The following is a 17,645-nucleotide window of genomic DNA, read 5'->3' as shown; positions in this document are numbered from 1 at the left end:
ACGGACTACTAGTTACTGTTGGATTGACTAGGATGTATACGTGTATCGGATCTCCGCTTGGACTATAGTAGAGTAGAACTTATTTGTGGGCCTGACCCACCATTATTTTTTAGGTGTTCGTCAGAGGTTATTCGTGTTGAGCGAGGATCAATCTACTTCATTCTTCCGATGCTACATAGGAGTTCCTTTATGATTCAGTTTCCTGATTTAGACAGTTATTGCTGTCATTTGTTTAGTTTGGATTTTCTAGGGGTCCACACAGTATAGATTCCCGAGTTGTATTTTGGAGGATCAATTGTATCAGAAGAGTTTATTAACTAATGGAAATATATTCTGAGGTTTATTATTAGATTATCATTTTAGTTTCTTGTCAGCATTTTATTTATTCTTCTTTATTCTTTTGTACTCTGTGTTCGTTTTTCATCAATTTGTTTTGATATCCTTGGGTATTCGGGCGTGGGCCTGGCCAACCCGCATTCGGAAATCCGGGGGGGTATCACAATTCTCCTCCTGAGTTTTGTTCTATTTTCTCTCGCTCAGTTCCCTCAAAACTCTCTATATTTTCACTGTGCCGTGAATAGGGTTATCAAACCCTAGGGACGTATAAGTTATATATTTATAACTAATTCCAACTCCAAAGTCCATAAAAACCCTAAACTTAAAACCCAATTAATTATGTCGGCAAGCCCATAAAAATACTAAAACCCTAAAAGATAATTCATTCACTTAATCTAATTAAACAGTTACGTCCATGCAAGAAAATAATTAATAATACAATTAAAGTAACTACAGCAACCAAAAATACAATTAATTTAATTAAAACATATTTAACCGAATAAGGCAATTCAAATACAAGACTAACAGTTTAAAACAAATAAAACAATTAAACATTTAAACAACTAGTCACATAAAAATGCAATAAAGATAATTGAAATTCTAATTTTATCCTTTTTAAAATTATGGGTATTACAGTATGCTAATCATAAAAGGGAAGAACAAGATTGTCATTTATGAATCAAAGAGATATCATCAGTTATTCAAACAAAATGTAGCGAAGAAACTACTACCAAAAAGTATGAACAAAATAACATACACAAATAAACAAAACCAAGACAAGAGAAACTATTGCAAGGATTAACTGATTTAAATATATTGTTACATTGGCAAGCACAACACAAACCATTTATAGTTCCATGAGGGAATTCTCATGTTCTCAACTTCATACATGGTACATTTTTAGAAACACAATCACTTATTTTATTGAAGGAAAAATAAATACACACTTGAACACATTGAAAAATAAATACACCTAGCACCACTATTTTTAACCATGTGATGATTTGACAACACCTCACATATCTCTCTATGGCATCATATGTTCTCTTATATGGAGCCCAATTCACAGAAATCATATGAATTGTAGCCATGTGATGATTTGACAACATCTAGACAAAAGAGCTAAAAAATAAATAAATAAATAATGTAGGAACACAGTGACAGCCAGGGGGATATAGAAATCAGAAAAGACAAATTGAGGACTTAATAAGGAAAATAAATTAACCTTCATAGTTTGAGATTAGGTACTTCTTTCAAATGATCATATCTATTTCAGTATATGCCATAGACTCATGCTATATAAGTTTTAAACAAGCTTCATATTCATAGCCAAACATATTCTCTTATGAACAGCATAAACTACAATTTTTCCACCATTCTAATTACATATTATGGCCTTTTCAGTTTTTTGTTGTTTGGAATCCATATTGTTCACAAGCGTGGGCGAGGGACTTGAGGACTTAGGACCGGTTTGGACCTTGTCACTACAAGAAAAATGACTTTTTACCACAGTGGAAAAGGCTTTCTACCACGGTTTTGAACCGTGGTAGAAAGTGGTAGAAAGTTGTTCTAGTGAACATATGAAACAACACAGTCTGATATTACTCTTACATGCTTGCATGTGGATCATATTTTAGGTGCAAATGATTGAAAATAAAAAAAGATAACTAAATTAGAAAGGCATAATTGTTATACACATGCTTGTTAAGTATATCCAACATTACTCAAGCTCTAGATAATATGAGTTGCAGAAGGAAGAAGTAGGTGTCGCACAAAACCTTGCATCTATAAGTATATAACCATATGTTGTACAAGAAATAAGGAACATAACATTTAAAACCCAAATATCAAGGGCTGAACAATCTCCCTGCTTCAATCAAACTACTGGTCAAGTCTTCTCTTTTTTCCATTTAAGGAATATAAGTACATTGCAAAAAAGGGCTGTATCATGAATTCCCATTAGGCACAACTTTTTGTTTCCTTCCTATACACCATGTTGATGTATGTTGACTAATTGAGGAATGTCAAAATTTAAAAATTTTATTGTTGTCCTCCTGCCTACGTAGGGTGCTCGGAGAGGAAGACTGGACACATTATTTTGCAATGACTAGCTGCTCTCAAGACTTGAACTGGCGTTTCACGCTTATCAATCTAAGCTTTTACCATTGCACCATAATAAAAATAAAAAAATCAAAAATCAAAATACAGAAACAACATTCACAGTTAAAGTGTCCATAAAACTGCTTGCAATTTAATCCGCATTAATGATAATGATAAGTAGAGTTTTGACCACAACATTGTCTAATAAATTAAAGTTGCAACAGATTCCATATGGACACTTGGCTCAGTCTATGCCCATACTCCTCATTTTACATTAACCGCCTCCATTTTTTCACTTATTTTCAGCTACCTTTAAAATTTAGATGGAAATGCCAACTAATCTAACAGAAGTGATGGAAGAGTTGGCAAAGTTGACATTTCTACAACTATTATTCAACTCCTTTCCCTTTTAACAAAGAAAAAGTGGCATGACGATTTTAGTAAGTCATATTGCACATCCATAAGGAAGGTTGGTTTCATAGCATAATTTAGAATAGAAAATCAAAATATGAAGCCAAAACTGCCTTGAGGATGATTCTGAAGTAATGACGAAACTCATAGGCCAACAGTTGGCCACAAAACAACGTAAGATAATAACATCAACAATAGATTATGTCTTAAGATGCCACAAAATTAATTGAAAATATTACCTTCTTTATGTGGATTAATATGTTAAAATGTGCATCGTCGAATTTTGAAGGTTTCTTAGCACACAAAAGCATAAAATGCTTGATTCAATTGTAATTTTGGGAATTGATGTAAAATTGAGGATTTCATGTGGTTATCCATGTATCTAAATTACCCTATGGATATCTAGAGACTTCTTGCTGATGTTTCTTGTGGGTTTGAATGATGGAATTGATGATGGGGAATCAGAAATTGTTTTGTTGCACAGGAAATTCAGTTTTCTTTCAATTTTGCTGAAACTCAAAAATTTCTCCAAGGAGCTGTATTGATCCAAATGTTTTCAAAATTTTACCAAAACTTCCTTTATACATCTAGTATTTCTCCATAAAATTTCGTAATTTTCGGATCAGCAGATATTTTTCTAAAAATTCGAGAGTACCAGCTGTCCAAAGTTTACATCTGCTGGAAATCAGATTTTACTTGAATTATTTGACCAACTTTTCAAGACCGGATCTTTATAAAAATTTCCAGTTTTATACCTCCCTAAGTCTACTTTCTAAAAATGAATTTATTGGAATTTTCTTAACTCCGGATATTTTTCTAATGAATGAAGTTTTCCAAAACACTTTATTTTCAGCTCATTCTTAGTCAGCCATTTTTCTTCCAAAAACTGATTTTATTGGCAAAGCTTAAGTTGCTGGGAATTGCAGTGTCACATTACCCTTTGAGTCTAATTTTCAAATCATTTTTGTTTGCTCCATTTCAATTTAAAATGAATTTTCTACGAATTTTTAAACTAGTGGCAGCGCAGATTTTGTTTTGAGGTTGTTTGTGACATGTTTAAGTTGTTAACTATCCGCTGTAGCGCATTGGAAGTGTATTGAGGTTGTTTAAGTATAATTGGGACAATGAATGGACTATGAATTTTTTATTGGATGATTTTTGGAGAATTTATCCGGACGGTTTCTGAATCATATTTTGTTTGTGCCCCTAATTTCGGGTCGTTACAGATTAAGTACATGGAGAAGAAGATGAGGGATCTCTTGTGGGGATCTAATTCTGAGAATAGAAAATTACATGCTTTAGGTTGGAATAGAGTGACAAGTCCAAAGTCCAAAGGTTGTTTTGGGGTGAGGAAGATTGTAGACATCAATGGAGCCAGTCCAAATATTTATTCTAACTTTTCAATTCTTTATGCAAGCCCATAACATCTCAATGTCATTAGTTGATAGTTTTTTCATCCTACTAATGTAACTGGAACTCTAAAACCATCTCCCTCACTAGAACTCCTACATAAGAAGTAAACTTAGATCCATTCTCTCCAATTGGTTGTCCCATCTCGCTAATGTAAGTGAAAGGGTCGTTCATTGGTAAAAATAAATAAATAAATAAATTTAAATTTGCCTTGCCCCTCCCTTTTTGCTTCCAAGGATTCGTTGTGTTTTCATCAGGTGAAGGGCTACCTCTATTTACAGCGAAACACTACGAATTCCCTCAATAGGGATAGGCGGTGTCAAGATTAAACTTTTCCTAAACACACACTACAGACCTTTTCAAATCAAAATAAATAAATAAATTTAAATTTGCCTTGCCCCTCCCTTTTTGCTTCCAAGGATTCGTTGTGTTTTCATCAGGTGAAGGGCTACCTCTATTTACAGCGAAACACTACCAATTCCCTCAATAGGGATAGGCGGTGTCAAGATTAAACTTTTCCTAAACACACACTACAGACCTTTTTCAAATCAAAATACAACCACAAAATCAATGCCATTGATTACTAAATAATTGTATCACTATGTGTACAACAAACATATTTACAAGATGAGGGAGATTATGAGATGGATTGAGAGTTAAATAGGACAATATAAATTGAAAATAAAAAATTGAGAGTTAATAGAGAGAGAGCAAAGTGTTGAATATTTTTCACACACATAATTTATATGTGTAAGTCTTGAAAATGGGGGAGACAAGTACAAGGAAATGTTGGAATAATAAATTAATACTAAATACATTTTTTTGATAAATTAATACTAAATACATATATTAAAAAAGCCTCATTTATAGAGTTTGCTAGCTTTTGCATCAACCCTATCATGTGTGTAGATGCCTAAAGATACATTACACAAAGGTATACTCTACATGCCATTTGAGAAAGAGGCAATAATCTTGAATAATTCTTGATCCAAATTGACTTATAATAATTAATTATAAGTAAAAACTAATTGGACTACCTATGTATTGGTGGCTTTGAATTTTAACTCCTAAATTCCTAGTTAAAGATTTAAGACTATGGAATGAAGAAATAGAATATGCGTGTGTATATATATATGTATGTAATGTGTATAAATTTCCTAGTTAAAGATTTTGACACATAACACTAGATCAAACTTAGAAGAAGTAATTTAAATATATAGAGAATGCTATCGTTAACAAAGGTTGGAATTTGAATAACTGACCAACAAATGAATTTCACACATCACCCATTATGACAAAGAAATATTAATTAATGTAAAACACCCATCTATTACGTTGGATTATGATTTATAAACGTATTTAAATGAACACTTGCTACTCATTGTTATCTTTGGAGTCTAGGAGATAAAAGAAAACTTTTTAAGATTATCCTTTCCAACTTTTCTTTTTCTTATACACTTTGTTTTCTTCTGCTTAACAAAGTATGCCTCCAAGATCACATGTTTTTGAGTCATTTTGACAAATCCATTAAGAGAATAATAATCCACATCAATGGAGCACTGTTTATTTAATCTGCTTTAAAACTGAGGCCCACATTCCACAATGATGAGCAGCAAATTAAGATAAATGGGATGATGAAACCTATATGCTACACACTCAGTCCAACAGGAAATGATTGAACGATTGCCTACTTTGGTGTCCAGGGCAGGCTAAGAGGTCTCCATCTAATTTAATTTTTTTTAAATTGCTAAAATTTGAAGAAATTTTAGTATACTATTGGTTATCTAATTTTAAATGATTTAGCGACCTTAAATAAATAAAATCTAAAGGTCCTAATCCACCAAAATCCAAACTTGATCTCAAATTTTTTATAAGCATTTGATATCAAATTTTTTGGATTTCCGTGTTGAGACTAATCCTAAAAGGCTCGTAAACTGATCCAACAAGTCCACCATCAAATACTTATATATGTTTTTTCATTTTTTCAAAAGCAGAGGAGCATAGATTAATGACGAAAAGAAATAAAATCCATTGCAATATGTTCAATATATACACACAGATACATATACATATGTGTGTTAGCGAGTGTGTGTGAAAAAGGAATCAAGAGGAAGGAATTAAACAGAAAAAGTTACGGTTTGCTTACTGATCAGACAAAGGAATCTGAGCCGTGTGTTATCATTTAGGGCTTAAGACTTGCTTCGATTGATGGCGAACTGGAGGAGGTTTGATTGAAAGTGTATCAGTCTTTAATGAACAATACCACAAATATAAATATGCATATATTTCAGATTCATCAACACAAACAGTACCTATTTCAAGAGTTAGAACGTGACCGGAGGCTGAGATGACGGTAAAAAACCCCAATTGTTTCCAACCGTCCAGTTATTGCCGCTACACCAGAAATTAGGAAGAGAAAAGTTAGGGTTTCATCAAAGAGGGAAAGAGGAACCGTTGAGCCTGAGTATTTGATTTCCCTTCAGCAGATCGAAGATTGTTCGTGCTATAGCAGATTGTATCTGTATCGCAGGAAACAAGTGAGGAAGAAAGAGTCGTGAGAAAGGGCTACACCGAATGGAATATGAAAGGCATTAGGGCTTGAAATTAGGCAAGTGTAGAAAAGGGCATTTTAGGCAACACATAAAATAGGAAGAAGGGTATTTTAGGCAACAGAAATATCAAACAGTATTTTTTCATGTGCCACCTCAGCTTTTGGGTCAAACCCATTTTAAAGAAACTATGGAACTTTGACTCAGTCTCTTAGTAAATATGGTACCCTAAGTCCATTTATATGTAATAATCCCTTCAAACAAATTATATAGGTAATTAGAATTTAAATTCCTAAATTTAACAATTTAAGGATATGTATATTAATTAACAAATTTAGATGTAATATTAGTTTCCTTTTTTGAAATTGTAATCCTAAATTCCTAATTAGAAGTTGAATACCAATTGTAAATTTTGAAATCGACCCCTTTCTTTTCTTGCAAGTCTTCCAAAGAAAACCTAGAGCCGCATCCACTTTCCATTCCGCTTCAATCTCGGTGGTTGTCTTCTGTATTTCCATTCCAGAGCTTTCTGCCTCAATCACTCATTTTCCATAACAGATCCATCACTGCCAATCATCACCGGTTTCCTCTGATCGCGCCGTCAATCAGTCGAGATCAACATCTTCATTAGTCTCGGTTCATCCTTGCTGCTCGTTGCCGGTCATTACCGCTACAGAACAGACCCACTTCTCCCCGGGTTGTTCTTTTTGCGCCTTGAAGCACTGACCGGTTCAGTTTCGAGGTCGCCTTTTTCATTCAACCGGCTACTCTTGCTCTGTCAACGTCGGCAGTTCTGAGCTCATCATTATTCTCTGCCGCAGGTGTAATCACTACTGTTCTCTGCGAGCACAAAGCTCACCGGAATAGCGACTCTGACAGTCGCCATCATTCGTCGACGTAATCAACTGCCGGTGTCTTTGCCACCGTCACTTTCTCACAGGCGGGCGCTGTCGCCGGTTCTGTTATTGATTCTCGACAGCTTCCATTCTTGCTGCTTCTTCTGTAATTGGAAGGTGTCCCATTTTTTCTCAATAAATTCCTCTTTTCTGTTCACAACATGTTTTTAATTCCACTAGGGTTTCACTTCGACCCCACAGAAGTTGAAATCATCCATTACCTGAGCAGAAAAGTGAAGGGAGAGAGCATACCTGAGGGTGTAATATTAGACATTGATCTTTATGGCAAAGCTCCCTGGGACATATTAAAAAAGGAAGATCCATGGCATGCGAGTAGCAAGAATAATTGTCAATTCATTATCTATGTCTTCACCAAGTTGAAAAAAATTAGCGATAAGAAGAGAGTTGTAAGGAGAGCCAGGTATGGGACTTGGGATGGCCAAACATAAACAACTTATTGATTCTAAGAAAATGTTGGCTTTTGAAGCAAATATCAAGAAAGATGAGTGGTTGCCAAGAGGTCATTGGACTATGCATGAGTATTCGTTAGGCGATGTAAGTTTGGATGGGTTAGAAGAAGGTAATGATCAAGATTATGTTATTTGTACGATCAAAAGAGATGACTCTAAATATTTGAGGAGAGCACCAAAGCATGCTCGTGAGGTATCCAAAAAAGAAAGCCCTAGTCAGAAGAAGAAGATGCGATATGTTCATGATGAGGCCTTTACGAGTACTCCTCCACAAAAGACTCCGCTTGCAACCTTCCGATTTTCAGCCTCTCCCAACATATTATGATGAGACTACAAGACTCTTTGATCTGTGTAACATCAAATGTTGTGGTACAATAGAAGGCTTGCACCAAATAGACTCATTTCAACGTGTTCCGATATTCATCCGTTGTTGCCACCACATCATGATGATACCAGTACAATGAACTCTTGTGATACAGTACAAGACCAAGACCTGCAGTAGATTGAGTCATTTTTTTACGATTTTGATTTCAAAACTGATTTCTTTGTTTCGGAGATGGAGGCACGCATTAAGACTTTTTCTGAAAGTCTTCTGTCTTAAGACGATGAGCTTGTATGTGCAGTTACTAGTTCTTCCTTTTGTTCATTGTTCATTGTCCATTGCTTTTTTACACGTGTTTGTTTTCTCTATATGTGCCTATGTGCCTCTTAGATGTATTTTCGAATTTCCTTTTTCTGGATTGGTGAGTTTTTGAAGCCAATATTAAATTCTGAATGATGTCATGTGAGCAGTGCTTAATTTGTGTTTCTAAAGACTTTTAGATACCATTGTTGAAGGCATATGTGCTTGTATTTTTAGCTTTTAGTTTGTTCCACTTGGCTTGTTTAATCAAGGATGATCTATGCTATAAATGAGGATTGAAGGTTGGTTTGCATCTTGTAGGTGATTTGTGACATTAAAATTGATTTTTAAATATCTGTTATGACGACTTAACACAGGTTGCTTCCTTTCATTTTGTGGGTTTTGTGAGAGGGAAGTAAATGACCCTTTGTAGGTTTCCTAATTGATGAATTTTGGAATTTCATTTTTTTTCGTATTTTTTCTCTCCCTCTTTTTAAGCAAGATTCAATGATTTCCTCAAATTAGTAAGTTATGTATTCAGCACTCAGTCTGGAGGTCGAGGTGGTGGACGGAGGAAAGAATCAGGTAGATCCCATGCCCTGCATGCTCGTTTCGAAGCAGGCTGTTCCTCTGTTTTAGAGAAAGCAGGCAGCCTTTCTCTGATACAATTGTAGATTTGTGCAAGATTACTCCACGATTATGACATACCTGCAACATGTGTAAATCCCATGTGACAAATTAACATGCTGAGGTAAGGCCATCACCAAAATTGAACGACAGTAATAATCACATATAGAAATAACAGAGGGAAAATTGAAGGAAGGAGAGAGAAACACTATCAATACCTGAACCACCTCGACAATCGTCCTGGTGACCATTGCAGCAGCTTGTTCGCTGTAATGCCCTCTTGCAATGATCCTATCGAACAATTCTCCGCCCTCACAGAGCTCCATTACAAGATACACAGCCTCTCTGTCCCATAAACCTCCTTGTACCTAACAATATTCGGATGAGGCGGCAAATGCCTCATGATCTCCACCTCCCTCCTCACATCCTCCACCGCAATATCACTCTCCAGCTTGCCCTTCGATATCTTCTTGCATGCTAGGGTTTCGCCTGTCTCCATGTCCAAACACTGGTTGGTCACCCCGAATTCCCCCCTCCCCAATTCCTTCCCGAATTTGTACCTCTTGAAAATGTCATTCTCTGATGGATCTTTCAAGATTGTGATCAGTCTGGAAAACTGTGGGGTGATCGGACCCAAGAATTAGAGCTTTGTCTTTGAGTGAGCATTTTTTAGGTGCATGTTATCTCCCAAATGCATCTTCCTCTAATAAGGTATTCTCTAGCCCTTTGTGCCCATGAACTTTGTGTATTGTTTGAGATTAGTTGCCATAAATTGCTGATATGGGGTTTTTGAGGTATAGGCTTTTTGGAGGTAGTTTGACACATCAAGATATGCTGTGACTGCTGTCTTATATTCAAATGTTCTTCCTATGTCATGTAAGCTCTATAACCATTCTGATGTTTTTCGTTTTTATGTTTCCTCCCTCTTAGGGTCTGAAATTATTGAAGTTTTTTTTACCATCAAAGGCAGTCCTCACTTCTATCTTCTTTGGGAGAAGGGGTCAAGGATGCTGGGGAGCTAATTGATGTAAATTGCTGATATGGGGTTCTTGAATTATGGGATTTTTTGAGGTAATTTGATGATACACATGAATCTAGGTTTCAATTTACTTTTTTGGTGTTGAATCTAGGTACACCACATCCAAACTCGAGCTTAGAGGAAGTGTAGGATGTCGAGCTGAAGGAAAAGACAATCAATCTGCGGATTGTGAGTAAAGACTCCATCTATACATACTTAGAAGCCTATTAGTTGGGATGATCCACACCAGCTAGGAACATAAAGCTTTTTTCAGGGCATTTTATCTCCCAAATGCATCTTCCTCTAATAAGGTATTCTCTAGCCCATTGTGCCCGTGAACTTTGTGTATTGTTTGAGATGAGATGCCATAAATTCTTTAGGACAGCTGCTTTGTTGAGTAGTTCAATATTTGGGATTTTGAGACCCCCATTTGCCATGTAGGTTTGACTTTTGAGCCTGCCAATAAAAAAATTCTTGCACAAACGGTTAATATCAGTTAATACTGATTTAGGAAGCACAAACATGGAGTTAATGAGTAGCAGTATTCCCACATAGGTCAGAAATTTGCTTGTCCAGTGATCTATTCTCTTAGTGATCTTGTCAGCCAGCACCTTGCAATCCACTGCTTTGAGTCTTGTTGTAATTAATGGAACCCCAAGTGCCTCATAAGCCGACTCACACTGTTAAACCTCAGCAAGTTAGAACTAGGAAGATCGACAGTCATCCTCAGTTGCTTCCACCGAAACAAAGGCCGTGTTCCTCATTACCCAACAATACATCCTTTGATAGTTTGATGCAACTACTGCAATGTCCGATATTCAGCCACTGCCAGCACATGATGATGATGATGAGATTGCAGGATTGTTTGATCTGCCTACATCACAATGAACTCTTGTGATACAATAGAATACCTGCAGCAGATAGAGTTATTTTTTGAGAACTTTGATTTCGAAACTGAATTATTTGAGAAGAACATTGATTCAGAATTGGAGGCACGCGTCAATGCTTTATCTGAAAGTCTTCTGTCGGATGAGCCATTACTTTCAGTTGAAAACATATAGCTATTTTAAGATGAGCTTGTATGGTTGCTAGTTCTTTCTTTTGATTTTTTAATTTCACTGTTCATAGTTGTAATCTGGAGACTTAATCCAATGTAGTTATATGTAGCGTGGCAGTGTTGTCCTTATTTGCTATTGTTGTCGCTCTGCATATGCATCTAGTGATCAATATCTTCAGCTTTTGCTTTTGTTCTACCTAGACCACTATTTCTGCTATAGTTGTTGCGACCAAATTCTGTGCCTTCCATTGCTGCTCTGAGTTGAAGAAACGGATCCTCTACTTTCTGTGTTTTGGTTTCGAGGTTATTGCAACTTTCGGGTTATGTAAGCATATTTAATCACATCATTCCATAATGTGGTTAGTTTATTGATGTTGTTTTTCCAGTTGGAGGAATCCAGAACAATTAAGAGAATATACACACTAATTAATATATAAGACAGGAGGTAAAACATGCATGTATCTAGTTAAGATAGTTATCTTAGATAAAAATTAAAATAAAATAGTAAAAAAAAAAAAACTATGTTTCTACTTTTATAGTTTTCACTGCTGCATCTTTTCCCTCTTCTTGCTTATCAGTAACAGTAGCTTCAACATGTGGTTAAAAAAATATTCACTTCTTCTGTATGCTTGGTCCTGAATGCTACATATATGCACTGAAAAATGAATACAAGGATTTGATTACATTGAAATCTGACATGCATTTAGTACAATTGACAATTCCACAACTAATAAATGTGAGGGAGTGGAATCTCCCAAATAGTGCTGGCATGAGACATTTATGAGATGGTTGAGAGACTCCTGAATATTGCAGCATCCATATTAATTTATTTTGAATTTTCTAGTGTCCACATTAGGCCATCATTAAGGAAGAGAGACAAGGACACGCTGTATCAGAGTTCAAATATCTTATGATAGGAGCTCATCAAATTGTCTGGCTCTTGCTTATGCGTTCAGGGATGGTCGACATTCCAGAGCTGCAGACTGGGTATGTGTTTCTTAGTTTTGGTCTTAACTCTTTTCTCTCAGAAATTTGCATTCATGCAAGTTGATTATATAGCATAGTCTTCAATTATTATGGTGCTTGAATTCTAGATTACTCCCTTTGTTCTCCTGTCCTTGTTACCATAGTCAGAGTAATATCAAGTATCAAAAATAAGATGTTCGACAAGAATTGAATAGAGTCTAGTGTGTAATTTATTTGTCCATAAGAATTGAAGTGAATATAAGTAAGGGAGATGCAAAAGTGGTTGTACTTCATGTTACCTCAAATAAGAAAGCTTAATAACCTAGGGTCATTTGACCTATACGAGAGCATTGTGATGTAGTCCATAAGAAGTTCTTAGAGAGAGAGCTCTGATTCGGTTTTATTTACTTCCAATAAAAGTTTTAGAGACGAGATATTTTGTAATTTTCAGATTTTCTACACATGGGTTTCACTGGTTGAACCTTTTTAGAATTGTGTGATGAAGTTGCAATCCTGTGAGCGATGTGTGTTGGAACTAGAGGGCCATTGCCTGATTAGCGGTTTAACGTTTGAATATTAGTGCCATTGTTGCGAGTTCAAGCCTCTCGTTAAATACGAAAGGGTAGATCTTCCTTGAGACCTCTCTACGCATGTAGAACTGGGTAATGTCCCCTTATGTTTGTTGGAACTAGGTGTGATGCTTTACTTATAATACTTTTCTTCTTCTTTTCGTTTAACATTTGCTCTATACTTGCCATCAATCCATAACCTGACCTGCCTTTATATCGTCAAAAAATCAACATTACAAGCCCTAACCCCTCCCACTTGTAAATATTCAACCAGACCATACAGAAGAACACGGACCAGGTTAGGTTACTATTAATAGTAACTATTCACAACTCCTAACAATCCTTATTTGCTCTCAAAATTATGTGTCATAAACTTTTTGAAATCCTGGAACCAGTATTAGTATGTGATGTTGCGAGTTCAGGGAATGCTTTTGTAAAAGTACTGATTCTCCAGTTGATGGAGGGCAGCTCTGTTAGAGCGCTTATAGAGCCTCCTACAACTGATTTTGCAGTGGGCTTAACTTAAGGAGAAATTTATAATTTACAGTTTGAGAAAGAACGAATCTTGTAGGTTTCAAGGATGACAAAGGATTAAAATTGGCTAGGTTATTGGTTGTGTGTTTTGCAGGAGATCTAAAGAAGACAAAGTTGGCAACCGCTGTTCAATTATGGATGGTATTGTCACAGAAAATGCCTCTAGTGTATGGAATATTAAATAGACAAGGGAATGACTGAAGAACATAGGAGAGATTGGTTTTTGGGGAATCTGTGAGACCATTGAACTGTAATCAGTGAACGTTGTTTAATGGAAGAAGTAGGAATTACTTTTAGGATGGTAACTTAGAATTGCATCAACAATCTCTGCAACGCTTTAAGAAGCTTCTGAAATTTTATATACTTATCTCTGTTGAACTTGAAGTAGTACACAGCTATGGATCAGACTTAGAATTGGATTTTTCTTATGTGTTGGAATCAATTTTAAAGAGGTTCTAAGAATTTTTTAAACTTACCTCGGTTGAACTTGAAGGAGTTTCTTATACATGGTTGCTGGATTTTTTCTTAATGTTAATACTCGAGTTTTCTTACTCCTTCGAGGACTTTGACTTGGAAGTTGGAATTGAGAATTTGATTCACTAAATCTATCTAACCATGTCCCCAATAACATACTTTGAAATATAATCCATGGGATGTAGTGGGCTACTACAGCCATGTGGAGCCACTCTGATCAGGGATTCAGGGGCGGAGCCCGGGAAGGGGGGGGGGCGGGTTTGATTCTCAAGCAATAAATATAAACTAAATGGAACTCTATAATGCAATTTTCATTTTTTTTTTACCATGGGATGATAGTTTCTTCTTATTTCTATATACCAAACATACATATGGTACAGAAGGATCTCTTTTTCATCAGCTGTTTATGTAACATGTGCTTTCTAAATGCTATACTTTAGAAAAAACCACTTTAAAATCTCTCATGAGTTGTTTTTTTTTTCTTTTTCCATGTCGACTTAGGTTTTGTTTTGTTCCATTTTGAAGGTGGCATATCTTTTTGAAGACTAATGGACAGAATATCCTTAAAGATCTTCTGCCTTTCATACAGTTGGCCAAGACATTGGGATCAAAATGAAGGTTGCATTGATTTCTGTCCTCCCAGAGATGCGAAAATACATGAAGAAGATTCTGAAGGTTTGCACTTAGATTGATTTCCTGCATGGTTCTTCAGTTGTAGAAATTGTAGATTTAGTTCATCTCCGAGTGAGACCTTTCTTGAAATATTTAAAGGTATGTGGAATCTTTATGAGTTTGTATTTTCTCTTCATCTGAAGTTGTAAGATTCTTCTCTTCCATGCATCTCTCTCTCTTTAAAATTCATTGAGAAGAACGTTAATTACAAAGAGAACATGCTTGGAAAGGTGGGATATTTGGTGAAACTAAGGGAGCTATTTGACAGAGTGACTGCTTTATGGGGTTGGTGCCAAATGTGGGCTAGAGAGTGGTGCTATACAACGTGGAGTGTTTGCTCAGTTCATGACTTGGGTTTAGTTCATAGCGGATTTGTTATCAGTCAGCTTACTTCAGAGATTTGCTGATTGAGAAGTTAAGGTTATGATGATAGTAAAGGCGAGGATCCTAAGATGGATCAGTCAATTGGAGGAATTGTTGGATCAGTGAGCATAGAAATCGAGGTTGCTGGTACTTAAGGAAATGATCTTCGCAATGCACTGTATTTGTCATAGCTAGCATTGCAATGCTTGGAATGTGAATCAAAGATGGGTTGGAGGAATGCAAGTTATAAATGGTAGTTGAATTTGATTTCACATCTGGCGTTTTGCTACATCATTAGTATGTCAGTATTCATTGTTGCAGTGGGATGGTGTGGATTTGCTACAGAATGGAGCTCTATGGCATCCCTATTTTTTCCCTTTTCCACATAATGTACTCATTTTTCCCTTTTTCATAGATATTAACAGAAAATTATTATCTTTTATTGTTTACATGTTGTATTTCTCTATTCAATTTGTTGTTGCTCGTTTCCTTAAGATGCATGATAATTTTATCCTATCTTTAACGCGTTGGTTATTGCATCATGCCATTACCGCAAACTTGCAATTTACTTGCTTGTCTACATGTACCTTGTTTCAATCAGGTTCATTTCTTTCATTACTTTGAGGACTCTATGAAATCTTGTTGTTTTAGGGCGCCTTGCACCTTCAATAACAATAACGATACATGATAAACAAAATTTTAGATAGCGGATGTATAATAATAATTTTGTTAGTTTATCCGAATTAGGATGTAAAGAATATTTATTGATTTGTTGATGTGAGCCTTAATGAAGTTACTCTAATGCAGGTCTTGTTTTCAGTAATTTGCTGTGTCAGGGTGATCATATTGCGTAAAGTCTTCCTTCTGTGTCCACAAGCTTGGGCTTATCGACGTGACATGTACTTCGTGCTTATTTTGCTTTCACATTTTACTTGCATGGGTATGGATAGATCTGAGAAGAGATGGATAATTTTTTTTTCAATGGATTTGTGCAGGATGTACCAGACACGTGCTAAAAGGCGATTAACCTATACTATCCTCGTCTACACAGGTTGCTAGGAGGGAAGATTGGAGACAAAAACTAACATTTGGCATTATTTTTGAAGTGACTGATCAAACTGACGTTTTCACACGCTCGTCAGCTCAAGTTTTTACCATTGTACCAAGTAAAGACTCCTACCAGAGGTATGCGAAATTGTAAAATTCTCAACTTTTACATTTGCAAACTAATTTTTGCATGGAAAATGACTTAAACTAACCATCCTACCGGTTGAAAAGGAGATTGTGAAATACTAGTTCCTCATCCAAATGCATATCTTTTTATGTGAACAGAGCTTTGGTTCTCAACTCCTGTCTCAACATTGGTGGTTAGGTCACTGGTATCTCAACAAAAAGGCTTCACCACATCCATGCTTTTCGGTGTTAATTAGGTTGAAAGTCCATCTAGCCTGCATCTCCTCCTGTTGTTTCAATGCCGTTTCAATTGGCAATGACAAGTCTTTTTGCAACCATCTGGTAAGGACACATCTACTAAGTGACATCTCAATGATTTGCTTTCGATTTAGGTTTGTCTGGCAGAAAATGATTTTTTAAGTCCTAGCAGCAGCCAATTTGATTTATCTAAATTGGGATGTCCAGATAATGCATTCTTTAGACCTCTAATTCAGAATCAGTCGCCGTTATTTCATTGCTGCTTCTCTGAGGATGTCTTGTGAAGATCTCGGATTTTGTTTTGGTGCAAAATGATTGTAGCTAATGCTATTTTCCGAACATTTAACCCAAGAAAACATATTTTTAAAAATGGTCTTTTTAAATTATGGACTTCTGTTAGAAATCTCTCTCGTTTCGTTCGGTAAGAAGCTTTCATTTCTTTTCTTCCCCATGTGTTTAATTTTAGGTGAATTATTTCTTTTCTTATTTTCTGTTTTCCCAACTCATACCTATTGGAGAAATTAAACGTTTTGAAGTATAGTCGTAAAAAGTTTGGGCTTCCCAGTGTGAGAATCTGGTTTCAGAAACTAGGCCATTCATTTTATATTGCCTGTTGTGTGCCTTTTGGGCTTGTCATTTTTAATGTGCCGCTATTTTTGGGCCTTTCCACAGAGTTTCTGTTAGGTCGATACATATTCACTCATCTATACATTTGGTTGAATTTCCAGGAAAAAAAAAAAAAAAAAAAACAACAACAACAACTTGATAACCATTTTCCACTAAAATTTTACCATTTTCTTATATAAAAAAAACTACATTTTAAAGGAATTGCAAATCATAAGCAATGGGGGCCACACCAAGACCAAACTCGATGGTAAAGCAGGACTTCTATGGCAAATCAGCCCATTAATATGGTTCTTTTATTTTGTTTGACAAAATATGAAAAGTGAAATTGCTTCAAATTTACTAAAGGTGTTATGGTTCAGTGTATCTCCTTTACTTTTTAAAGTGGATGGTGAAAGTTCGAATTTTCAAATGAGCAAAGTTGGTGTGTGAGTGATGGGTGTGTGAGTTTCTCGCCAATGACAAAAAACAAAAACAAAAAATTTTCTCAGATTTTGCATTGTGAAAATCGAACCA

The 17,645-nt window shown here is 35.7% G+C and overlaps 1 long non-coding RNA gene across 5 annotated transcripts; it reads left to right on the top strand.

The window, feature by feature from the left end:
* Positions 1 to 9,182: 9,182 nt before the first annotated feature.
* Positions 9,183 to 17,266, top strand: LOC132301024 (uncharacterized). Of its 5 annotated transcripts, none has more exons than XR_009480622.1 (8): positions 9,184 to 10,132; positions 10,222 to 10,297; positions 10,552 to 12,483; positions 14,565 to 14,714; positions 15,882 to 15,973; positions 16,070 to 16,259; positions 16,407 to 16,589; positions 16,713 to 17,266. It is a non-coding gene; the product is annotated as an uncharacterized LOC132301024 (long non-coding RNA). The 5 variants fall into 5 exon arrangements; XR_009480620.1 differs by having other exon boundaries at positions 9,190 to 10,132; positions 10,552 to 10,750; positions 12,341 to 12,483; positions 16,407 to 17,266; XR_009480619.1 differs by having other exon boundaries at positions 9,183 to 10,132; positions 16,407 to 17,266.
* The last annotated feature ends 379 nt before the right edge of the window (positions 17,267 to 17,645 follow it).

This window comes from Cornus florida, unplaced genomic scaffold, assembly GCF_030987335.1.
Source record: "Cornus florida cultivar Cherokee Brave unplaced genomic scaffold, ASM3098733v1 CherokeeBrave_3.0.0_Hap2_Chr01, whole genome shotgun sequence".
NCBI classification, from domain to species: domain Eukaryota; kingdom Viridiplantae; phylum Streptophyta; class Magnoliopsida; order Cornales; family Cornaceae; genus Cornus; species Cornus florida.
The sequence above is the reverse complement of the archived record's forward strand: the minus strand, read 5'-3'. Positions and strand labels throughout refer to the sequence as shown.